General features: G+C 35.2%; 1 protein-coding gene across 10 annotated transcripts in view; it reads right to left on the bottom strand.

The window, feature by feature from the left end:
• FGF14 (fibroblast growth factor 14) overlaps window positions 1–26438 on the bottom strand; it is a 410241-nt gene that overhangs the window by 184312 nt on the left and 199491 nt on the right. Inside the window, exon 1 of one of the 10 annotated variants that reach the window (XM_035557107.2) lies at window positions 3328–3347. The exons of the other annotated variants lie outside the window; for them this stretch is intronic. The gene's annotated coding sequence lies outside the window, so the exon portion shown is untranslated. Of the gene's footprint in view, window positions 1–3327; window positions 3348–26438 lie in introns of those variants that run through there. 10 annotated transcript variants of the gene reach the window in all.

Genomic DNA, 26438 nt, shown 5'->3' with positions numbered 1-26438 from the left:
GAAATCTCAGTGTTCTTCCCCCTTTACTTCTCACCAATTTCAAAGGAACCTTTGAAGTAATTATATTAGGATATAGGTAGTTTTACATTATAAATCATCACATGGATGAATATTCAGTGTGTGTCATCACAGTTAACACATAACTATTAAGAAAAATTGAAAGGCAACAGACTACACAGTTATGAAAAAAATGTACCTAGATTTTATACATTTAATTATTATATTCAAGTGCCATTTTAAGATGATAAATTAACTAGTTTTTTCCAACCAGCATTTCAGCTTAATTAATAGTTTGCATAGCAGGCTACAGCTTCAGCACATTCTCTTGATTTAAGCACTTCTAATAATGCAGTGTAAAATGTAGTTAAAATATTCTGTTATAATTTACTATCTTTGGCTCTGGAAAACAGAAAGTTTCCAAATTCTATCCTGTTAGTCATTTTTCAGTAAGTTCTATATGAAAGTAAACTTTCCAATTTTTTGACACTTTTTCATACTGCTGGGAAATTCTATGTTAAACATTAATGCTAAAGGGTCTCACCTAAAAATAAAAATAAAAATAAAAAAAAATCTTCCTCTTCCGAAGAAGAAAACATCTTTCAGCTGGCAGCAGAAGGAGTGACAAATCAGCTGTTCCTGAATCATGACAAGCAGAAATCATCTGTTATTAACATAGAGGACTACTGCAGAAATCACCTGTTATTAACGTAGAGGACTACTGCATTTTAAGGATGCTGCCTGTCCAAAAATGCTAAATTTTGTGGACACTGTGTCCACATAGGACTAACTTAGCCCACTGCAAAACTACCATGTTAAGCCACTTGAAGCATGTGAATATGACTGTTTCAGCCTTATAAAGGCTCTTATACAGAATTTCTGAAGCAAGTAGGATTACAACAGTTTATCAGATTTTTTTTTCATTAACAATCATGAGAATTTGCTGTATTTGAAGAATTTTACTATTGCCCATGTTTCTCACAGTGCTAAGCATGCATGCGTTCTAGACCAATGCCAAGGAATATTCACAAGATGTTTTCTTCTGTACATACAGCTTGAGCTTTTAGAATTGCTCTCCCCTTCAGCTGTTGGGCTCAAATTCATCCTACCATCATATTGTCTTTAAGAAAATATACTGAAACAAAGACTGAAAGTGATACCTGCTTATGTTTTCATTTAAAGCACCTCTCACAATCACTCTCCCACCCCCAGCCCCACCCCTCAAAAGCCCAACTAAACAAAGCCCAAGAGAGCAAATTACTTTCTTATCTGTTAAAAAGTTCCTGTTGATTTAGGTTCAAAGAGTGCTTCTTACTTTTTTTTTTCCTAAGAAAAGCAAAAATAGGTCTTTAATGAAGCTTCAAAAATATATATTTTCACTATAGAGTAAAAATCACCCAGATGATAAAAATTTAGTATTCTCACAAGAAAGGGAGCAAAAATATTTAGTTATTCAATATGGTCAAAACATACAATACAAATGACATGTCTACAATTATGCTATCCCGCTGTCATGGAAAATAACAATCAGAATTAAAAAAGAAGAAATTGAAATTTTTCTTCTAAAAAGAAAAATTTTTCTTCTTTTCTTCTTTATATACTGTAGAGACTGGTTAAATTCAAACATAGATATCATGTCCACCATTCAAAATCATTTGAGGGAAAAGACACAAGAAAGGAAGCCACTGGTTTCCAGTTATTGTCTGTGACAGGAGGATGTAAAAATAACAGTCCAAGGGGTACAGCAGGTCAGACACATTTTTGCTCAGCAACCACTTAATCTGTCACTCCTGATAATAAAGAATGGTTAAATTCCATTTATTGTGGTTAATTTTGTATCCCTGTAAAGACTTTAAAAGCTTGGCCTCCAAAACCTGGTACCAACCAACTGCCCTGCAGCTGGGGACCCCACAGCCTAAAGCCACCTTCAGAGGAAAAAACATCTGATTTTTCCTCATCTTCCAGAGTTTCAGTGGTTCTTTGCCCATTCCTCTCCTTCACTCTCCTTGTAGACCAGTAGTTACCAGAGGATACTTGCACTTTGCCCTGGTATTGCTTGGGGTCAGGCAATAAACCAGCAAGTGGCAGGAGGATAACAAAAGTTAGACACTTCAGCATCAGCCACGTTTGGGGGCCCAGCCACAACTGTTCTGGATATCACTGATTGGATTTGCCATCTCCAATGACAAGAGATGCAAGAACAGTATCTTTGTTAAACAAGCATTTTTAGGTTGTAAATGAATGATGCTAGAAAAATGATGTTTTAAAAACTTTACTCAATTTTTGCTGGACTTTTTTTTTTCTTTTTTTTTTTTGGTGGGGAGAGGGTATGACCACTCTCTCTTGCTGTCTTCTTATCCTCCTTGCTTTTCAGCTTTCCATCTTTATTCAGCTCTACAACTTATTTCTTATTCCCCTGTATCCCCTCCCCCAGATGTAGTTCTTTTTAAGTCTTTAAATCCATCCTAGAACCAGCCATCTCTGTAAAAACAGCAGTATTAAATTTTTGTCACCCTTGCCAAAGAAAAAAGAAAAAAAAGAAAAAAAAAAAAGAAGCAAAATATTTAAGATACCATTTTACTGTTGCAGAGGCAGCACAAATGTTCTTCCAGTGCTCTTTGTTTTGTGCTACAGCTGTATTTTGTGCTTGCACCAAGAATTGTATCCTGTGATGTATGCTGGAAAGCCTGAGCACTTTTATTAACAATGAAGTAAAAAATAGTTCGAGGTTTTGTATCAAATCAAAGGCAACAAAAAGCTTAGTTACTTTCACAGAAAACAAGAATTTGATTTTGTGAAAATAAATTCTATTTCAAAGGTACTTGGTCTTTTAAAATTTACTGTCAGATAAAATTAAAATAGAATTGGGTGAACAAAATATGAATGCACATTACAGAGAAAATGAGCAGTGGAAGGAAAAAAAAAATCAAATATCATACTAGTGATATTGTACTCCATCTACCCAGAAGAATAGTGGGAAAGAAGAAAAAAATATCAGTTTCTGACGTAGAATAATTTATAAAATGGATAGCTATGCTGGCTGAAATAATAAGAAGGGAAAAGTCTGCATAAGTCCCTCTCAGTCACTGTATTCTAAAATTACTGACAGCTATGTTCAAACAAAATGATTCTCCACAACTCTGGTAAAGTCAGGATACAATTAAAATTTAGCAAAAATAATATAAGAAACACAACAAAAAAAGTGGAAGTTGTGATAATTTTTTCAAGACAAGTGACAGGAAACAAAGTGCATGAAAATAATTATAAAAGAGCTATTTTTTCCAGTTGCTCATATGCAGTAGGAACATGAAAAGGCAGGAGGTTAATTACCTTCTGTAAATAATGTTTTCCAGAGAACAACTTTGCTAAGTGTAACAGGTTCATTGGAGCTGCAACCATTACTTATTGAAAACAACTGTCCAGAAATGTATATTACCTGCAATAGGGAGGAAGTGATATAAATCATATTTTAAACAGAAGTCTCAACTCCTAGAAAATTTTAATAATTCCTATGTGTAATTTTACCTGTATTTTTAAGTTTCTCCACCTTCAGTTTTGTGACTCAGTCTTATTATTCCTCTTACCAATACAGTCTGAAACGTTTCAAATATATGACAGCGTTTCAGAAACTCCCATGACACCCAGCTATAACCATGTCATTCATACACCATTTATGTGACTTTTTCTAAAAGCATGTAGAAGAGCGATATAAGCAATATTATAGCTTCAGAACTGCCAGTGTGATGCTTACAATTTCACCTATCTGATTTTTCTGTCTCTGAGAAGTAAAGTTACATTTACTGATATCAGATAGATTTGAAAATGCCAAAATAAAAGTACTGATGATAACACAGCTTAGAATAGCTCACTCTTATCTGTACAGGAAAGTGCCAATGATAAGTTCAAGAGAATAGAATTGATGATGGACTGCAAAACTGCAAATGTTGTTCTATGAACCTTTCAGTCTCTGCCTTGCTAACCAACTCCACGTGCCCACAGTGTCGTTGCTCACAAAACAGGGAAAAGAAGACCATACACAACTAACAGACTTGCACATTATGATGATGAGTAAAGACATCAAATACCATGTCAAAAGAGTAAAATATACATTTTGTTTTCTTTTTCAACCAACATAAGTCAGCATCGGACAGATTTTAATTTTTGCTAGATTACTGGAAGATACCAGTTTTCTGGAGGTAGAGCGGCTATCAGGGACATGCATGGTCACATGAAAGATTCTTGGATTCAGTTACCCATACTGAATCCACCAATCTATGGAATTTAGTGCCTCAAACTTCTACCTTGGTGTATATACAGTACAAGATTACATGGGATAGTTTTGATTCATCTGCTTTAACACTGGAGCAAAAATTGAGAGATTGATGTATATGTACATGCAGATGTATATGTATATGCAGAATTAATTTCAGTTAATAAAACTTGGAAAAAATCTAAAAGCAAGTTATTAAATAGAAATGCTTGAACATTTGAAAAGAACAAACAAATTAACAAACTAAAAAGTTTGTTAAAAATGCATGTGATCTTGTTCTCTTTCAAGTAACTGAAGTACTATACAGTTAAACAGTTCATCTACATGTATACAGAACTGAATGAAGAAAACTTACAGCAATTCAAGTTTCCATTTCAGGTTGGAAATTAGGAGAAATTTCTTCTCAGAAGGAGTGGTTAGGAATTGGAATGGGTCGCCCAGGGATGTGGTGGAGTCATCATCTCTAGGGTAGTTTAACGAAAGGTTGGATGTGGTACTTAGGAACATGATTCAGTGGCTAACATTGGTGGCTCAGAGACCGCTGGAACAGATGATCTTGGAGGTTTTTTCCAACCTTAATGATTCTATGATTTACTCATCCATGTACAACAATATATGAAAAAAAAAAAAAGGAAAAGGAACAGAAAAAAATCAAGCGGAGAGAGAAGCCAATCTTCTGCAAGTCATACAGTCATGAAGCTACTATGAAAAGCCACAGAAATCACCTCATCTGTTAATCTATGGAATAAAGTTAGCTTACTTTAGTGAAAATAAATACTGAATAATACAAACGTGTGTGGTCATATGAGACCTTGAGGAAAACGGGAAAAAGAAAGGACAAAATGGTAAGAAAGAATGGTAATATAAAGCAAACAAAAGAGCAGAAAGCAAATAACAACAAAGCACATTTATTTATGTATTTATTTAGTAGTAGTAGTAGTGAAATCATATTATTTGCATATGTGCTATAAATATCTGCCATTACCACCATGGGTCCACTCCTCAAAACCAAATTCTTCATGTGCTTTTGAAAGATTCTTAGGTTTTTATCTTTTTGAATATAACCTTAGAGCTGATACTTACATATGAATATTTTGCAATTAAAAAATAAAACAAAATTTATGTATTTTACTGCTGGTCTGAGTGTGTCTGTAAGAAAAAAATGCATTGTCCCTTACATACTTAAAACATAAGGAATATAATGGCCTTTTCACTGCTGAAAACCTCATGCTGCCTATGCTTCATGAATCTATATGTCTAGTTGCGCCAAAAGGGCCTCTAACTCCCAAATTTTCTTACGTTGTTCTCCAAGTGCTTTTCAGCAAAGTAATAGGAAAAAGCAAAACTAGAGTTAAACATTAGTTTCATATGTCATGTGTTTCTAACCTCTAAAATCTTTTCACAAAATGGACCGGGCACAGCAAGTTCAAGATTTGGAGCTTTAACAATAAAATATACTATTAATGAGAAACATCCCTGGTTGAACTCCTTGTCTTTGGACAACTTCTAGAGATAGAGCATCTGACTCATCAAGGTTTAGAAGAATATATCTATAACCTCTGCATGGATCCTGAAAAAAAGTCATGGCTACTTTAGAAACTATTAATTATTTGCAGTGCTATTAGAAACTTAAAATATTTGAGAAGGTTAGACTGTAATGATTTTTATTGATATATATATTTATAAGTGAACACACATGTTCTCACCAATAAAAGAATCAAATTTCTGGAAAAAAAAAATACTCTGAGGTGTAATGGACAAAATAAATTCTATCAACTGAAGATAAAGATTTACCCAAGGAAACCAATCAACCAAACAACTTTCAGATGCTCTTTTAGAGCAAAAACATGGGAAATTTGTAAACCTAATCTATTTCTTAGTTTTAATTGTTAAATGACATCTACATAATATAGAAACATTCAGAAGTTTAACTTTTCAATCCAAATAAAATTGCATTTTCAACTGATTATGGAAAAGTATTCTTTTTTTTTTTTTTTAATCAACTGTTCTCATTACAACAATTATTTGCAATATCAGATGGTTCAACATTTTTTTTTCCAATAAAGAATTCCTGAAGTAATGTGAGTGTTAGAAATAAGATCATATTTCATTAAATATGGTTACAGCTTTCTTCAAATCTTGTCTCCACAAAACTGCTATGATACAGGTGAGGTGCGTGTTGGGGGAAGCTACTCAACAAAACAATGAAACAAAGCACCCACACTCTGCCTCTTCTCTGTTGCTTCACCATCTTTTTGTTATTTTCCACACTTTGCCCACTCATCTGAATTTGCTCCAAGTGATATTTAGTTTTATAACTGAAAACAAAAATTGAAATTCTTCTAGATAATATTGAATAAAAAGCATAAATAAAACTAAAGGAATTCTTCAACAAGCTATTCTGTTTGTTTGTTTTCTAAATGCATGACTAGAACAATAAAACTCCAAAACATTTTACTGGTTGCACTTTTCCAATTAAATTTACAAAGTGTTTTGACACACGAGACCGCTGTAAGAACAACTCAGAAAACTGGAACCCAAGACCTATTACTGATTCTATCATAAAGTCTGAAACAATACTGATCAATACATATCAGGACTGTCTAACAAACAAACAAACAAACCAAAACAAGCAAATGTCACCAACATTCCTTTTATTTACTTACAGCTGAAGAAATTTAATTAGAAGATAAAAACATGGACCCTACCATATACACATAAAACCCAGTAAATTGTAAGATCCGCTGCTTTCAGTTTAAGTAATATTTAAAGTTTACTGCAGAATCATTTAGAAACATAAAACAAAGCACGTATTGACAAGAGAGTCCACATAAAACAAAGGCCTTTAAAAATGTGTAAGAAAACAGAAAGATCTTAAACATACAAAGGCAAGAAAATAAGATGTTATCTATATTGTATAATCTTGTGTTTTCTTTCCATATACAGATTAATTAAAACAAGTTCTGTTAATCTAACTAAAAAAAATAATTGGATTAACAGATGAAAGTAATCACATCTGTTTAATTTTTCAGGGTATTTTTGGTGCATCACAATTATCTATTTTCATAGCTCTTCATTCTATTTTTATTATTCTAAATTAATTTTTACTTCTCATGGTGCTGAAACAAGTAATCAGAAGAATAATGCAAAATACTAATACAAGAAATTCAGTTGCTATTAGATCACTGAGACAACCCATATTGACTTGAAATCAAGCTTCACTAATTATCGCAAAAGTGTTTCCTCCCGCTAACAATGGAAAATTAATCAGATACAGGAGAGCTATCTTAAACAAGAGTAATGTGAAGAACATATGAAGGGACATAAAATTAGAAGGCATAACTCTCAGAGTTCCAGTGTTTGTATATTTGCAGTTCGTTATATATTGTGTGTCATTTTTAGGACTCATAATCTAAAGACTTGACAGGTTCCATAGGGGAAATCTGTATATATACCTACATATATATTCAAATTCCATATATGCAAATTCCATGGGATGGCAAGTAGCTTCAGTTCTCAAAGACAGGTGGTAAATAATGGAGGCAACAATTTTGTTGTTTGTTTCATGTGGAAAAATGGAAAAGGAAAAGAAAGAATAAATTGCAAAAAGACTAAAAGGCAAAGAAAAAAATAGAATGAAAACTGACATGACGTTTTCTTGTTTTGTTTTTCCAGTGATGAAGAACAGCTATAAACATAAGTGAGGGGTGAGACAAAGACTAACATCTTTCAAGACTTAGATTTATTTTATCCTCTAGATGAAATTAAGTTACAGGCTTTCTGCAGTTCAGATGGTGAATCACATTTAATACTGCCACGGATTCATTGCCTTATTCACATGTTCATTTCATTACTACAGCTTCTCTGTCACAGGTATTAGGACAAGCTGAATTCTCTGTTTGGATAGCCAACAATTACTCACTACATTCTTTATTTTATGTGTGAAGAAAAAAACATATCAGGCCTAAATGAGTATGACCCATTTTGAACAGTTCTGATTCCAACTACAAATTTCAAGGTTTTCATGAAATGACTTTAAGAAGGAAGAGCTATATAAAGGAGAAGGAACACGCCTGAAAATGGCTATGCCAACTGCTGGTCTGGGGATTTTTTTCTATTTTATAATTCTTACAAAGATCACAATTGAACTTAAGATCATTAGAGGGAGTTGATGGGAAGTGAAAAAAAGGTAATTGATGAAGCCTTAAATGTTTATTTACCGTAAACTGACTTGCAAGTACTAGTCTGCTATGACAACTCTCCATTCCTCATTATCATTATTATTTAACCTATTTTGGCTGCTGCTCAAAAATGTTAATTGAAACTAGAAGCTTTTTCTCACTTCTTGCATATTGCACCTAATGATCTAAATGCAGCTCATCTCAGCAAAAATCCATGCAGTGCAGGGTGATACTATTTATTTTTTTCCTGTCCTTTTCTTAATTTTTAGACAAGAGGGAACAGATGTGAAAAGATGTCAAAAAAATGATTTGCCAAATCCAAACATTTGGCTGGAACACATTTGTCACTTTTCACAAGAATTAATTTATTTATTGATTGATTGATTGATTGATTGAGATGGGAAGGGGAAAGAATAAAAGAGGAAAAAAAGACCTAGAGAAGTGATCTTTAAATAACATTCCCAACAAGGATTACACTAGGGAGATGGAGACTGGTTAAAATCCACTTGCTGTAAAACCTACATCAGGTAATTTAACCCTGCTGTCCATACTTCAGCGAATGCTGATTATCAGGCTCTTTTCTGTTGAAAGACTAAACATAGTAGAACAGGGAAAAAATTACATTTATGTCTATTATATTCTATAATATACATCTATTCTGTGATAGATGCAAATGGCCATCAGCTCATCTCCAAACACTAAGTCCTGCTGCAGAACAGAACACATTTAAATTGAGACGTGACCTATGAACAAGGGAACTAGCCCTCCCAACTCTTCCTACATAAGCTTTTGCTACAAAGAATTTCATATGTATTCTTTTATAGTGTTGCATTAAAATGTTACACATCATGTAATACACTACAAAAAAAGCATCATTTTTAAAGTGTTTTCAGACTCTACTTAAACATAGGTCTCAATCCTTAGCATTTTAGATTGCAATTAATATTTGCAATTAAAATTATTATAAAATAATCAGAATGCCATTACTCAACAAAAGTCAAACTATAATTCAACACATAACACTTTTCCATAGCAACTGCTGAAAAAAAAATATTTCTCATGCACATTCATACACACATGCACATTCATAAAAGGAAAGCTAATTCTTTATCGTTTTCTAATGATGCAGCTAAAAATCTAGGACATCTACAGGGAAAATGAAATTTAAAAATATCTGCTTAGAATGTGTAGCTAGTTTTACTTTAAAAAAAAAATAAATAAGAAAAGCATTACTCAGAATCAGTAAAAAATTGATACTGAAAAGGAAAAAAAAAAATCCCTAGACTTAGACATTGATTCTTTCCATTCCTATAATACATTTTGGATTTGTGGGGAAAGTTCAGATTAAAATCTTTTGAAGAAAATACTGGAAAATATTCAGCTTTTTAATGAAGTTTTACACTGAAATGTAAGGCCTGCTACATAAACTAGGATTCTTCAGCCCAGGCAAAAACACTGCTGAGGGTGAGATGTATAAGAGCTTTCCATAAATTCAGAAGTGACATAGAGAAGGTAAAAAGGGAGCAAGAATACAACAATTGTGATATCAAATGAGTTTAGGAGACGACAGGTATGAAAGAAACAAAATCCGTGGTCAACCTCTTAGTCACTGGATACTGTAAATGAATCAAAGTTTAGGTGAGTTGCAAAACTGCTTAGAATATTTCTTAGTCAAACATCCTCTGAGTCATATTAAATAGAAACATTCTGTCTTTGGCTCCGGAAGCCACTGAACTGCCTGACACTGGAAAATGAGTTTCTGGAAAAAAATCTCTACCCCCACCCCACCCTTTTCGTATTCTTCCCCAAACAACACTTTGCTGTATTCCACCTGAGTGATAGCGTACAGAGCTAGGTAGACCTTTGGACAGATTATATGCCAATATATTTTCAAAGTCCATAACAAACCTATTGACAAGAGGTATTTGCTTTAAGATAGCTAAAGTCAGTACTTTTAACTATACGGACAAAGGCAGCTCAAAAGAAATAAACAAATAGAACTAAGCTTGTGATAAAGCTCACACACTCAACTACTAAAACATGAGATGTGCCATGCACTTATCCTATTTTCCAGCACATTCAACCAAAAATTCAACCACTGCAAACAATGGAAGGATCTAAACAGCCTTAAATGAGCTTGGAAGGATGGTCTGCATATGGAGTGCCCTGAAGGGCTCCCTAGACAGTCAGCTACAGATGTTCCCCTCCTCTCGGAAGACAGCACAGTAAAGGAAACAAACCATCAAACAAAAACTGATCAAAATACTGTACAAAGCCATGTTCGAATATGTTACTTTTAAATGAGCAGGTTTTATTCCAGTTGGTATACACTTAAATCTTTTACTGCATCTTGGTAGAAATTTAGATGATTAACATAGCTTGATATTAATACCCAAAGCACTAAATATGCTGCACAACAATTTGGTTTAAAGAGACGTACGAGTTCCAGAAGGTAGGGGTGTAAACTGTAGAACACATCCTAAAATAAAATAAACAGCAGAGGGGTGAAACAAATGTCTTCTAATAAAAGCAACTTATTTTTAAAATAGTTCAATTTTTGATTCTTTTACACATGTATCTCATGTATCTCATTTTGTAGAGGAAATATAATGATCTTATCAGTCATTTGCATTTCTGGGCTCAGTTTCCCTATGGACTTGATTTTAGAGGTCTTTTCCAACCTAAATCATTCTGTGATTCTATGATGCTATGATCAAGCTCGTTAGAAAATACATGAGTACCAAAATCTCATTTATTTTCAAGTATATCCTGACATTAAGTACAGAGTTATTACTTCCTTAAAAGTGTATATTGCATTATTACCAGAAAACTTAGAACTGGAAGGGAAAAAAAAAAACTTATCATAAACAAATACTACTTCTCTTCATCAAAAGTTAGTTTGCAGTGGAGACCTTACTGCTTACATTTAGATGTTTATCATCATGACTTACAAATATATGCTCTCAGCTTTTTAAATAAACAGTATGGCCAGTCTGTATAACCTTATGGAGTTCCTTCACCAGGAAAAGAGAGAAACACAAGAAAAAAGCCATATTGAAACAAGCAATATCCCCTCCCCCCCCTCCCCAAGAATTTGTCATCAGGCACTATTTAAATTTAAATTTTATATTGCAACTGTTCCTGTGAACTTGCTAGAAGCTGCCATTAGTTATAACCACAGGTTGTTGTAACATGGTAAGGTTTTGTGAGAAACCTCTGCAGCTTGCACAAGTCATTCCGCAGGGACATTTCAGTGTCCCCTAAAGGAAGTTTCACATGAAGCTTGGCAGCCAGGATGACAAAGCATGCTAATATGTCACTGGAGGCAGAGAAGGCCCTGAATGTCACATGCAGCAGATACTCATGCCAAGTTCTTACCAATGTATGGAAGTAATCATAGCTTTCATACTGCACTGTTTTTCCAATATGTCATTCCTATGTCTATGGCTACCCCTACTCTAAGACCTATTCTAGCATTTCTGAGCATAACCTGGTGCCTCTTAACCTTCAAGTGAAACCCTGGAAATGACTCTCATGCTGCAGTGCCCCACATATGAAATGTACCTAACTGGGTGATCCAGCAAGATTCAGTGCTGTTGCTTTTTCTCTTTGGGATGAGTGGTGACCAGCAGTGAATAAGACTATTTCCATAAAGTAAGAGTGTTTAATGTTAGCTCATGACAATAGGAAAGTAAGTTAAAAAAAAAGTAAGAGGTCTACATGTATGTCTTGTGACTGGATACCAACAGTGCAATTGGACACATGACTGTAATAGGCACAGATTTATTCAGGCCATTTCTAATCAGGGTCATTCTGACACCCGTAACAGTGATGTGGAAGAAATGGATTTTGGTGCTGAGCAGATTCTATCAATAACAGTTAAAAAAAAAAAAAGAAAGAAAGAAAAAACACAAAACAAAACAGAACAAACAAACAACAACAATGACAACCAACCAACCAAAAAAAAAAAAAAAAGCCCTGTTGCTATCAAAGACCCAAAGGACCCAAAGGACAAAATGAGAAAACCACTGCAAAAATATCAGTTTTTCCCTTGTTCAATATAAGCCATAGCATTGCCAGTCTTATCAAACCATTGCATTCCCATTAATGACTCAGGGATTTGAAATGAGAAAACAAGCCCAATCTGTTTTTAATTTATTAACAAGGAAACAAACTCTCCCCTCATTCTCCTCTCAAAGAATAAAAACTATTATGTTTTCTTTAATTGTGCTTCAGCTTTGGAATCAAAATAGCCAACTGCTACAGGTATTGGAAAAATTAGTTGATTTATTGCAAAACTTATGTAAAACAACACATAAAGGGAAATCAAATGTTGCTAATTGTTCTCTAAAGTGCTTTCCTATGGGCAGCAGAAGAGAAATAGAAATAGCCACCTAAGACAATGCATAAATATTTTATTAATTTATACAGGTTCTACCAGATTTTTTCTTTTTTAATGAAAACTACTGAGAAAAAGTGTCTTCATTTTTATTCCCCTATTCCCATGCCCCATCAAGACCATATTGATCATATGGCAAACTCCAATAATTGCAAACAAAATGTATTTAAATTCATAATTTTGAAAAACTTTTGCCGCCATAATTTTTAACATCCCCCCCCCCAAGATATTTATACTCCCTGACGTAGATATTACTGATTGTTACAAAGTTTGAATATTTCAGAATATTAAAACTTCCTCATATCCTGCTCCAAATCTCTGTTCTGAACAGAATGAGCTGAACATTATAGTTTAAAAACATTAACCTCAACATCTACTCAGCTCTGGTGCTAGTGATACTGTGCTTTCAGTTTGCTTCTCTGGGGAATCTAATGTTAAATGCATCTTTTTTGCTTTTTAGCCCAGCAAGACCATGGAAGCAAAAGAACAAGATTAGACTGTACACTGTCTCTGAATACAATTTAAAATGTTGAATGAAAACCCAAACTAGCCTCAATAAAAAAGCTGTGTACAGCTCTGGAGCTTGTCCTGCTTCAGCCTCTTCAGTTCTGGACCTTTCAGGAACTGCATGGAAAACAAACTCCTGTGATACAGTGTCACAGCTTTCCACAGTCCCTGATGGCAGTACAGTACAACAGCATCATTATCAAGACAAAAATGAAACAGGAAGAGAAAAAAACAGCTCGAGCTTTTGCCCCATCCTGCCAGGCAAGACTTTGCCCTGTGAAGAAGCTTAGTCTTGCAGAAGCTCATTCTTGTGAAGGTTGCTTTGTGCTGTGGTCTGTGAACAGGTTTGGTCCTGAATAGTCTCATCAGAGAAACTGGCAAATATCTGCAGAAGCCAGAGAACTCTACATGCTATGTGTCTTTTTACTGATTCCTCCAAGATTATGTTCTGCCAATGCATTTTCTTCTGCTGTTGTCCAGGCACATTCAAAACACCTATTAGCCCTTCACTCTCACCAGTAATATATTAAAAAGCTTTATCAGCTCTCTAAGAGCTGATCAACCCTCTAAGACCCATCAATCCATTATCTTAAATTATCATTATATCCTATGTATTTAAAAAATTGTTGGATATTATAGGTAATATTCTTTTGCAGTGCATGGATACAAGCAAAGTGGGGACAGGAGAGGACACTATCCTTTACTGTAGGGTTGGGACAATGAGCTACCACAAGTTACTCTCTCTCCAGCTCATTGAGCTCTATGTGCTGCACTGCCAACCATGCCAAATCACTGAACTTGTTTGCTCATCCCCAACAGCCATCACCTTCTGGGAGAAAGCTAAACATAGCAAGACTTTAACATCCTTAATCCACACATGTTACAGCCCAGCATAAAGTAGGTGAGGAATTTTTGGAAACTTGCTGCTGGAAGACAGGCAAGACAAGCTACTACAGAAAAAGATGTCCAATCCTCATTTCCAATTATAATTTAGCAGCACTTCAAAAAATAGGCAACAAACACAGAAAAAAAAAAAAGCGCACAAATTTATTTAAATCACCTGCATGCATTTGGTACATTATTAACTCTTGAGTGGAGTAGAAACAGGAAAAAAAAAATCTAAAAGGATATATTGAGACATTTCCAGGAGAGAAGCAAGAGACTGAGACAAAAACATCCCCACTCTTAATAGAAAACCTGAATTTGTTTAGTATCATACTGTGACAATAAACATGGCTTAGATGCTGTGATACAGACATGGCTTCTTCGGTCCATTCCACCTATGAGTGCATAGAAGCTCTGGAAGAAATGCAGCACCGTGGAGGAGGGTGAACTGGAGATCACTCTGGAGAGCACCAATTCTAAGTTTTGAGCAGATGCTCAATTCTGTCCATATCACCAAGGTGGTCCTTTTTATATATATTCTCATAGCTCATTTTCAGGTTCAGCCATGGGAGACAGCATCCTACTACCAGGGACATGAAAAAGAGGTAATTCTAAGTTACAATAAGAACCCTTCAAAACAGATGGAAAAAGGTGATGCTTCTAGAGCATCCTCCCCTCCCTGGAGGATAGATATATTTCTTTCACCGTTGTTTTAAGTTTTGAACTGTTCTTTCTAATTACTAACATATTTGTTTCTTGTTTCAAAGTGATTATGCCTACAGAATTTTGTTTCTAAGTTTTGCCATTAATAACCCCCCCCAAAAAAAATAAAAAATAAAAAAAATCTGCTGATCTCATATAGTGGGGATAGGGAAGTAGCAGATAGTTTCCGCTTAATGCAAGAGAAGAAGCCAGGGCAAGGGGCAGGACAAAGAAAAGCAGTCCAGCAAGTCTTGGTATACTACTTTAGGAATGAATAAATGTGCACAAATAAATTTGTGAAAATGTTATTCCAAAGAGATCCAGGCACTGAGAGGAAAAACAAAATTATCTCATAAAAGTATTGGAAGCTTTATAAGTGATGAACAATCCTTTTAATGTTTTTTGTGATGTGATTTAAAGAGTTCTTATTACTTTACAAGAAATCCAGGGAACAATGTTCCTGTCTCCAAGAACATAATTATTAAACTGAAATACATACCCAGTTTCTGAGGCATCAGAGAGCAGTCTCCCTCTCTCAAAAACCTGGTTTAAATCCAAGAGGCTATATGGTCTTTTATTCTACAAGCTTTTGTAAAACTCAGAAGCAGACTGGAGCTACAATAAAACAGTCATCTCTGAACACAGGTAGTAAGGAGGTAATTGGGGTTATAGGCCAGAGTCCTCTAGATGCATCTGAATTTATTTTAACTTCACCCAAACAAACAGTCCTACTGAGATCTGAACTGTATGAGAAAGCCTCAAATACCAATGCCTTCATACTTGGAGATTGGTAGCAGGAGATGCGGTACAGCAGAAAGGTGTTTAAAACACATTTACATAAATAAAATTCAAGAATAGCAGCCCTGCTTCTAGCAGCATTCATTACAGTCTTCTGAAAATGAGTCTGTTACCACAGTAACCAAGCTAATATTGGCTTTCCAGCTTGCAGACATTAAATCTCTTAAATGCAGGTGCAAAGGATGAATTCACAGTTTTGGAACAGGTGAATTTTCTCTGCCAAAAATGTCTGCATTTGGAAGAAAGAAAATGCTACAATTTTTTATTTACTTATTTATTTATTTTTATGGTAAAGCTGTAGCAAATCAGCAACCCAAAGAAAGCAGTGGAGGGGCTTGCGATGTTAGTAAAACTTGCACTGGATGGAACAGAAGCTATAAGTACGCAGTTTTGCTGTTCTTTGCCCAGAAATATCAGACATGATTCAGAGAGTAGTTCTGCTGATGGTTAAGGTGAGCTAGAATTCATTTCGCTCTCTTTCAAATGTAGGAATGACAGGCAAAATATAGATTGGTTTTGGTCAAGTGAGCAGCTAAGGTTCTGAATACAAATAAGCAGTAGACCCGTTAAGACACAGCATACTTCCCAGGGCTGTTTTCCAACGGAGGAAAAAAAAAAAAAAAAAGGGCCTTGGAAATATCTATTGTTTTTCAAGAAAACTCTACTGTGCTAGCCTCTCCTACTAAGCCAGTAGTACAAGTTATATGTAGATGTATGTTGTAGATACCTAATTTTTCCCAACTTAGTGGCTAGTACCAAGTTACAGGAGAACACTCATTGCTAACTCTCTTTAGAATTATTTTCATGGCACTCATTATTACAGCTTTTTATTTTCTTTTTTTTTCATTTATACTTATATTGACCATTTGCCTGTTAATTCCAGTCTAAAGAAACACTTATGAACTAGGAGTTTTACAACTGATACATTCTAAACAATATACATATTCCAAAGAAATTCTGTATTTTATGTTCAATATTTTATGTTCCAAAATGAAACTGTATTCTGGAATTAAATCATTATTAGATAATATTTTTAAAATAGATAAATATATGCATGTTCATACAACACCTAAGCCCACTATCTGTTTCGCTTCTAGTATCATTTCTTGAAAAATCTTCACCAGTCTAAGAATATGGACACTTGGGGAAAAGAAGCCAAAAGCTGCTAGTCCCAGCTGCAGGAGCTGTGGATGCCACCAGGATGCCCTAATCTCTCAGAGCGGTTGTGCTCACTGTAATGTTAATGAGTCACTTCTTTCTCTCACTCTCTGTCTAAAGCATTTTTAAAAAGTGACACAGAGGTGATCAGCCAGCTGGAAAAGCCACCCTTAGACTATGCAGCACACAGGTCAAATTGGCTTAGGAGAATTTTCTGCCTTTTTCAAGTGCACAATCTCACTCTAGCAGTTCCAAGTCCTGAGGTCCAAGTTTCAGAGTAACCAAAATAACCTTTCCCAATTCATCTGCTATTTGTTCAAAATGATTTCAGATAAGCTTTCTAAACACTAGAAAGAAATAACAAAAGAAACATAGTCTATTGCATGAGGACATAAATTATCATTCTTGCTTTTCTGTGGGCATATTCGGGGATTTTACTTAGTGATTCACCCAAATGTTTTTAATAAAGCTTCTTTCCTCTCTTAAGTTTGACTGTCAGAAATGACATTTCAGATTTAAAGAATCTCTCAGGCATATTAGATGAAAACAAAATTTGCAAAGAATAAATCGAAGTTTCTTATAACAGTTAGTGGATAATCTCGCTCAGTTTTAAAAACAGTTGGCATCTTATCCAGTGTTTTGCTAGTGCTCATCTTCAGGATCACGATCTTTGAAGTAGCTATGTTGGTCCATAAGGAGTTTCTGAATTAACTCTAAAATATTTTCTGTATAAACACCATTTAGAATACTGAACATTTTAATAGCAGACATATAACTGAAGAAAATTCAGTTATATTCTGAAAATCTATTCTGAAAATATCTATTCTGAAATCTATTTTTTCCTTTCTCATGCTATAGTAACACCTTGAAGACTAAGCATCATGACAGAGTAAAGTCGCTGTCTTATGAATCGGCACAGATCAGAAAGACCTTTGCAAATACTGACAGCTGGGGTGAACAAGAATCTATACTTACAATTTATTACATATTTATTATATATACAATATATAATATATCTCTTTCATAAAAATATTCGAAGATGTTTGATGCATGGGAAAATGGAATGCATCATGCATTCAACATTCAGAGGAAAATGCAAAATAAAATTGTTTTTCTACATTGAAGTATGTTTTATTGAGTTTTAGAAAAAATTACAGAGCAGCATACTATTAACTGAGCAGATTTCAGCCTGCTACTAAGTCATACATACCATGTTTCCTTTTAATTACATCATCTTCAATCTCTTACCACGGAATTTGTGAAGATTTTATTATCCTAGTCCACAAGCAGTGGTTCAGTGTGCGTAGAAGACCACCAGCATTCAAACACTCAATGTCACTTCCTAGCCCTCACGTTTGCTTCCGTATAAATGAAGGACGCTCTCTGTGCTGCTTGTTCTTCATTCACAGTCAAAGCCATTTGTGCCAATATACCAAGGATATTAGGAGTGTTCTTTTGACCAAGTACATCCAAACTTCAGTTCTTGCAGTTTGTCATGAAAGGTAAATCTATGTAAATGATAGTTTGGCCAAGAGAAGAAAGCCTTGAGTAAATCTTTACTTCAGATATCTGTTTTACTTAATATCTGATAGGAAATCATGACCGAAATGCACATATTTTAAACTGAAATTAAGCACTGATTTACATAAAAAGTATAATAGCAATTATCGGTTAGATAATATCATTGTTATCTAACATAATTTTGAAATGTTTTTCCTTGAAGTAAAAATATTCACTTCTTTTTCCTTTAGATTTTTAATTACAAATTGATATCAAATATAATCTAGTGGCTCCAGGCTTTCAAAAATGTTGATTAAACAAAAATTACTCAAAGTTTTCAAAACTCATGTTCCTCTGCCCCAGGGCCCTCAATATTTAACTTTGTTATTAAGGGAAAAGTAGTTGAAATTATAATAATGATTTTAATAAATCTAGAAAATATCTGTAGTAGTTGTAAGAATGCCTATTAAATTAAAAATCTTCAGTTCACCAAACCTATGCAGCATGGGACTGCTTAAAATCCAAACACCAAACAAAACATGGGTGATCCTGACTCCTGTGCCTTACAGAAATTCAGGAATACAGTCACCAGGCAGAGTTGTCATCTTTGCACGACACAGCAACAGTAATGTTTTTTGTGACAAGTCCTATTTTTCATAAAATTATACTGACTGACTCAAGTCAACATTCATCCTCTAATATCTAATGAACTGAATCTCCTGTGGTGTCCTCAAGGACTGACAATGAGCTAACTGGGTTACAGTGTTCTAAATCAACCTGTATTTACATTTAAATAATCAAAGAATACTGAGCCATTACATTTTACAGCTCTTTTAAATGCATCATTAGTATCATATTTACTAAAATTTGTCAGACTCAAAGCTTTTTGATCAATTCATCTGAACATCTTTAGTATAAGTTGTCAAACCTGCAGATAGAAAAATGCTTATTTTGCAGCTGATATACAACTTCTTTAGCTTCTGCTGAAATAGGCAATGTGGTACTACTTCTCTGACACCCTCACAACTTTCCTTAAAGAAATAAAACAATTCACTGTTTCTGTCTTTTCTCCATCATGCTTGATAACTTCATAATTTAAATTGATACCAGTGCAGAAATTCTGATATGGCAGAGCTTGACTGAACTACTTGCTATGCACATAATCTTTTCTGGAGTGTCTAACTCCTTCAGTCACTCACTCCTTCCTCCCTAAATTAATTTATTTTCATGATTTAACATTCTCTAAGAGTCTGGGTAATGTCACTCACCTCAGCTATCACTTGTACATAGAATATATTCCATTAAATTAACGGAATGTATACTAAAAACAGTGCATATAAACAAGCACTTAAGATTTCAGAACTTTGGCATTTTCCATGTACTTGAAGGAAAACAGAACAGCCTTTCAGCACTTTGGTGCAGTTATGATATTTTAAAAATCTAAACCTGAAATATGCTAGAAATTTTGACAGGTATATGTTGGTTTTACACCTGCAAGAGAAATAAATAGTCTGAAGCAGACACTAATTTCTGACTCTCAATTTTATAGTTTGAGAAACAGTCACATAGTGTATCAACATAGCATAGAGAACTCAAGCTTGCAATTTTGCACAGTGTTGTGACAGCTAAGGGTTCCAACACTGTTTCAAATGAAGGTGATGTATTTTTGGTATGAATTAATAATAAAACATTAACCTTCATGTAAGAAAACTGTTGTTTACCAACAATCCCCAAACACAGGCTTAGTTCATTGTCCCATTTTCTTCATCTGCCTCCAAAAGCTCTGCCTGTTTTCAAGGCTTCCTGCAATATTCCTCCATCATTATCATTTCCTTTTTCTTCACCAGTCACACAGTGTTATGGCATATAATGACATATAATCTGCATTCATTGCAAAAGCAACAACAGTTTCCTTATCACCTTCACATCAGGTTTAATTTCTGGTAAAATGGTAAGTCACAGACTCCTTTTTGTTATTGTAAAGCATGCTGCTGTGTTATGGAATTGTTTCCCTACTTTACGGAAAGCTTGAAAATCCTATTTGTTTTAAAGGAAACTCTATTCTTATTTTTTATTTTTTAATTTATTGAAAAATTCTACTTAAAGTAGTTTTGTCAGATGGGCTCTTAATGGGCAAGAATGTCTAGGTTTTTCTAAGTCAAAAGATTAAATAAATCCACAACATGAAAGAAAGGCATTAAAATACTAGAATAAACAAAATGAAAGGGGGAAAAAATAAAGTAAAAACATTCTAAGTTTTATTAAAGTAAGAATCTTCTTCCCTTCAAGGGTCTATCACTGAATTGATCTAAAAACAGACATGAGGGTAGCACCTCACTGTTCAAAGCTTGCATCACACTTCCCTAACCCTTTCCTTCCCATTGAAAAATGTGTGCCAGTCATCACTCATGCATAGTCAAACCTAGCTGAAGTTAGCAGTTCCCCAGTTTCACAGTGATGTAAATAATAATAATAATAATTAAAAAAAAAAAAAGTGAGACAGCCCACATACTGCTTCTCTGTATAGCCATAATCCCTTTCCATAAGGTTGCTCTCACAGAGGCCCACTTTAACTCAAAATGAACCTGAAACTTCAGTGCCTGGTCAAGTACCTCGGAAGGATTTTCGACATAAGATATGCAGAAACATATGGTTTGCATTGGGAAAACTCTAGCACTTAAAATATTTACATTATTATTTTAATGCACAGATTATTTCCTTCCATTAAAATAAAAATAATAATAATAAAAAGTTTGAAAAAAAAATATTTTTTATCTCCATAGTAGGGCACACCAAATATTTAAATCCAGTTTCTCAGTGAGACCCCATAAATATTCTTATCAAAGATAAATATTGTAAAAAATATGCTACTGTAATTTTGAAACAGCACAAAATTCAGCACAATAATTTCCACTTCACTATGTAACTTTCAGTAGAGGAATTTATAAGTGGTTTCCCTGTCACATCATATGAGACAAGTCTCTAATTTCCAAACATTTCCAATGAAAATATTCTTCAGATTGATAAGGATTAGGTAACAGAGATTTTTCAGTTCTTCAAGAAAGAAAAAAAAAAGAAAAGATTCAATAACACTATATTCACTGTCTTGATCAGACACCATGACAGACAGAAATAAAAGCCCCTCTAGAACTGTGACATGGTAAAAGTTTAGTTGTCCTCTGATCTGTTCACTGACTATATCTCCTTTCCTTGCTGAGACCCTGCAAGAAACCTTGGGAAAAACTTATTAATCTTTCTCTGAAAACATTATTTGCTGACCTAGCTATAGCACCAGGGCAAAGTTAAACAGTTGGTTAATTTAGATTTTTACAGTTCTGCTAAACTTAGTAAAATTGATGTCATCGAGCACATAAGCTGTCTCTAGAAATACACAGCTTCTTTTCAGAGAATGAAATCTTCTGATGGACACAGGCAGAGATGGATAGAAAAATAAAATTCCCCTCAAAGTTCTGAAAATTGTTTTCCTTCTTTAACATTTTACTTTTGACATTTTGTGAAAGAGAAACAACAGCAACTTCTCCATCCAAAGGATACTTTACCAGAACAGTCCCAACACAGATGTGTACACCAAGGTCTCTCACATTTCAAGGAAAGGAGCTAAGCTCTGATATACCACTTGTTCCAAGACAGATTTGTCTCATTTCAAAACAGAAATTAAGTCCTAGAAAGAACTGTTGAAAATTACATTTGGAGACATGCTTGATTTTGATGAAATTTGATGTTTTCTTGCCAGAGGAAAGTGAAATATTGAAGAGCAAGAGCCAACTAGAAACAATTCCTGTCCTGAATACTTGATCTAACCACTAGTGCTGAGACAGATTTCTAAGCTTTACACAGTAAGGATGTAGCAAAACTTGTCTCCTTGTGAATAAAGCTGAAATCACATCATCAGCTGTGCTTAGGCAAACTAGCTTCTCTCTGTCTCCGAGCAGGATAGCTGGGAATCTGTGAATTTTACTGAGGGAAAAAATAAAAATAAAAAAGGCATTGGTGCCTACCCCCTTTTTTGTAGCAATACTACTTAGGATTACAATTCACCTCCCACTGAAGAGTCCCAGTGTTAACATCAACCAGTAAACTTGTCTGAAGTAGAGCTGACACACTAAACAAGCAAATCTTCATAAGGAGGCGTTTTCAAAAGCCAATGAGAATTATTTTGCTGCAGCTCTGCTGCATGTCTCAGAAGTCAGAAAATAAAAGACTTCTCTGAGCGTGCTGTCAGTGATATCAACACTGGGGGCCATCAGTGGGAGGTGAACAATTGAATCCTATACTCAGAAAATGCTTTTCCACTTTTTTAGAGATCTGGGGGGAAAAAAATATCACATTTGCTGAGTTTGGAGTTTACTGTTGCTAACCAGTTTCAGTTTGCTGACTAATATCCTTAAAGTTTTCTGCCACAATCCCACAGTAATAGAAGTGAAGAGGAAAGGTAGCACAAGGTGGCACAATGGCACACACCATTGATGGTCGGAAACAGGGTGCCTAATTAACATGAAAGTCAGCATGCAAAGCATTGATTCCTATCAGTGCTGATTCCTCCATCAAGCTCCTCCTCTCTTTGCTGTGCCTGTGAATCAGAGCTGCCAGAACAGCCCCCGGCTCAGTGGCCGATACCCATGGGAGCGGCAGTGACCAGCAAGGCTCAGTATGAAAAGTGTAAGGAGGAAGGCTTTATGCATCATCAAGCCATCCTTTTTAATGCATGCAGTCAAGCATGAGACTCCACTAGTCCCCCACTCACTGGGATGCAGGGTGTTTTTTGGCATGGTATCTTTGTCATGTTTAGTGATACTTTTTTCCCTAGGGAGCCATAACTCATCTATGCAGTTGGACACATTACATACAGTCCTTCATTCTCCCTGAAGAGGGACAGTGCAAAAAAACCTGCAAGCCACCATATCGCACAAGATAAAAATCTGGTTCTGAGATTCAGTCTCAGAATCTCCCCATGCTGCTTGGCATCTGCCATTAATACGATATTTTCCTTTCCAGCTCAGAACATATGCCTCTTTGTGCATGAGAGAAGATTGGGTGAAAAAAATGACATAATCTGTATCTTTGTTAACCCATTTTCAGGGAACCGAGGTCCCATGACATTAGAAAGATAACTAGTTTTTCCATGTGCTAAAGCAAGATAATCTCCTGTGTTTTGTTTCTGCTGGCATCTTGTTTAGTACTTCTGCAAATAATATAATTTATTTGAGCCATTTGCAACATTGAACATGGAATTCAGCAGACAGCATGCAGGACTGAATTGCACAACCATATGAGAATGAAATGGTTTCCAAAGATAGTTACATTAAGCTTACATTTGCAGAATAAATAATTCAATCCTCATACTCCACATTTAAATATTTATACAAATACAATGCTTGTCACAATTAGTTTGATTAAACTGTTAAGAAAAAAGGAACTGTGCAAGAAATGAGGCTTCATCCAGGAGGAGAAGCTATTTATATTGCGGTTAATTATATGAAATTACAGAAGAAGCAGCAGGTCAGGATGCAGTTCTCCACATCCAGCCAAAGATCTGATCCCTAGGTCATTCAGGGAAGGTTTCTTACACCAAATTTTTGTGTTTATTGAGCAACAGAAGACCCCGAGCTTATTTTGCCTCAGTTTCTCCCTTTCCCCTTCTCCCAATAAGACTTGGAAAGTCTTATTTATAGACTGAAAATGAACAGTGGTTTACAAAATATTCATTTTCTTTCACAACATGCTCAGTACAAATTATTTTATATCACAGCATGCTCACCATACCTCCTTGAAGCAGGAAGTGAAATATTAATTGCAAAACCTTTTCCCTTTAATCTCTGGGGCATTTCTCAGGAAACTACAAAAATCAAACAGAATCAGAGAAAAGGCTGGGTTTGTGATCTCCTTTAAAGATCAGAACAGAGATTATTTCTGATCTCTGTGATGTCCAGTGCTAAAAAGTTTAGGGGGACAGGATGCCACTTGTCCTCTAGGAGCAACTGAAGCTCTGACCACATGTGCAATTTTGGAATGCTGCTGTACCAAGACTCAGGAATGGGTGAATGGGTCACTTTTATTCTGTGTTTTTCAGTGACCACAGGAAAGAAAGGATGACTCCATCCCTAACCAAGGACAAACTGAACAGCATTATGTAGCAGCTTTAACCAAAAACAAACAAACAAAAACAAACAAACAAACAAACAAAAAACTAGTGGGTGGAAGGGATCCTGCAGGACAAACCAAACTGACAACACAGCTTACCATTCAAGCTATAGCTAAGGGATCTGCTCTTGACATCAAAGGCCACTGAACATAGATTGTGTCCAGAGGACAAATCAAAAATCCCTCGTTTCTATCTAGTTATTTTAATAGCATTTGTGGAATACACCTCTGAGAGCCAGATTAAGAATGCTGCAAAGATTTATAAATACCTGTTGTACCTTTCAGCGGTGGGTGGTGGTGCAAGAGCACAGAGATTATAAAGGAAAGCATGAAATACTGCCTTTAACTGACATAGACCTGCCAAAACATGCCAAGGAGTTTTTTTCTATGATTCAATGACACCAAAGAGTGTAGTTGCTGTAACTTTGAGGCAAACTACATTCCTGTATGCACGTGAAATTTTGTTTGTTTTTTTTGTATAGACTGTTAACGTATTTCCTTATACTCCACTTTCTTTTTCCTTCTCCTTCCAAAATAAAATTTTAAAAAGTTTCATATTTCCAAGCATGAACACACAATTACATTAAAATAAAAGCTAGACTAAGAAGAATACTGTCAAAAAGGTGATGATTTAGTTTTCCAATACCAGCAATAAGCTCATGTAGTCTTGGGAAAACTCTTGCACCACCTAGAATTATATGTTTAGAAAGGAACTCTAGTGAGCCTGAACCCGGCCCCCTTTATTGGTGGCATCTGGGAGAAGGTTAAGCCTAATGGTATACACAAAGATGAATACATAACCAAGGACAGAACTGGTGCCCTGTCAGAATGAAAAATAGGTTTATTGTCCAATTTCCCTATTTCTCCAAAGTTTGTGAAGCAAGAAGAAAAATAGATGGACAATTACCCCTGCTTCCCTCCTATGTGGTCAAAGTTAGGTATCTCATAATTGTCAAATCCTACCCTTAAAATGTTTCCTTGCCTCGCACAGCAACATCACTTTATGCAGCCACAGTCCCCAAGAAATCCAAAATGGATAATCAGATAAATTCAAAGAATTGATGTAGAGTTTACTAATAAAAACTGTCACCACAGCGCAGAACCGCTTTTCTTAAGTAAAAGGAAAAAAAAAAAAAGAAAGAGAGAGAGAGACAGAGAGAAGGAAGAAAGAGGCATCACAGACTTCATTCTTGCAGAGAAGTAGGAGGAGAAAGGAAGTACACATGATATGGGCATTTATCAGCTTGAATTTTTCAGGAAATGGATTATTCGGACCCTTCACTTTCTCCCCTTCCATTTCTCTGTCACCAAAACAGAGCAAAGAGCAACATTTCTGTGTCAGAGAAGTCAGGCATCAGGGGTTTTATTGTTGTATTTATTACTACATACAGAAAATTCCTCCCCAACAGCCCTCAAAGCTGGCAGCCTGCTGAGAGAAAGAACAGTAGAATACATGAGCTATTTACTGTATCTGCCAACTTGCCCGCAAGATTTTTACAGGGCTGGGGAAAGGCTTCACTTTCACATTGATCATGTAGTAAATCAGTAAAGGCAAATTCCAGCCAGTATCTTTGTGAAGAGGATTCAACAAACCAAGACTTTTGTGCATCAAAATCATTCTTCCATATTATTTTCTTGACTATTTTAAATTGTATTTGTAGATTAGTAAAGCAGTGGTAGCAGAGAAGACTTTAAACCAGCTTAAACTGGACCTGCTACTGAAAGAAATGTTCATGACAGATCAGCTTTAACATGGAGAAACTGTCCAGCAATGTTACTGCTTAAAGGTTTGTGCAAGCCCAAGGACTTGGCTGGCACAGGCGTAGGAACAAAAGGCATGACAAAAGATTTGGGTATGAGGGGAGTTTAGAACTGTTTT

The sequence above is a fragment of the Cygnus atratus genome, chromosome 1 (assembly GCF_013377495.2).
Source record: "Cygnus atratus isolate AKBS03 ecotype Queensland, Australia chromosome 1, CAtr_DNAZoo_HiC_assembly, whole genome shotgun sequence".
NCBI lineage: Eukaryota > Metazoa > Chordata > Aves > Anseriformes > Anatidae > Cygnus > Cygnus atratus.
The sequence above is the reverse complement of the archived record's forward strand: the minus strand, read 5'-3'. Positions and strand labels throughout refer to the sequence as shown.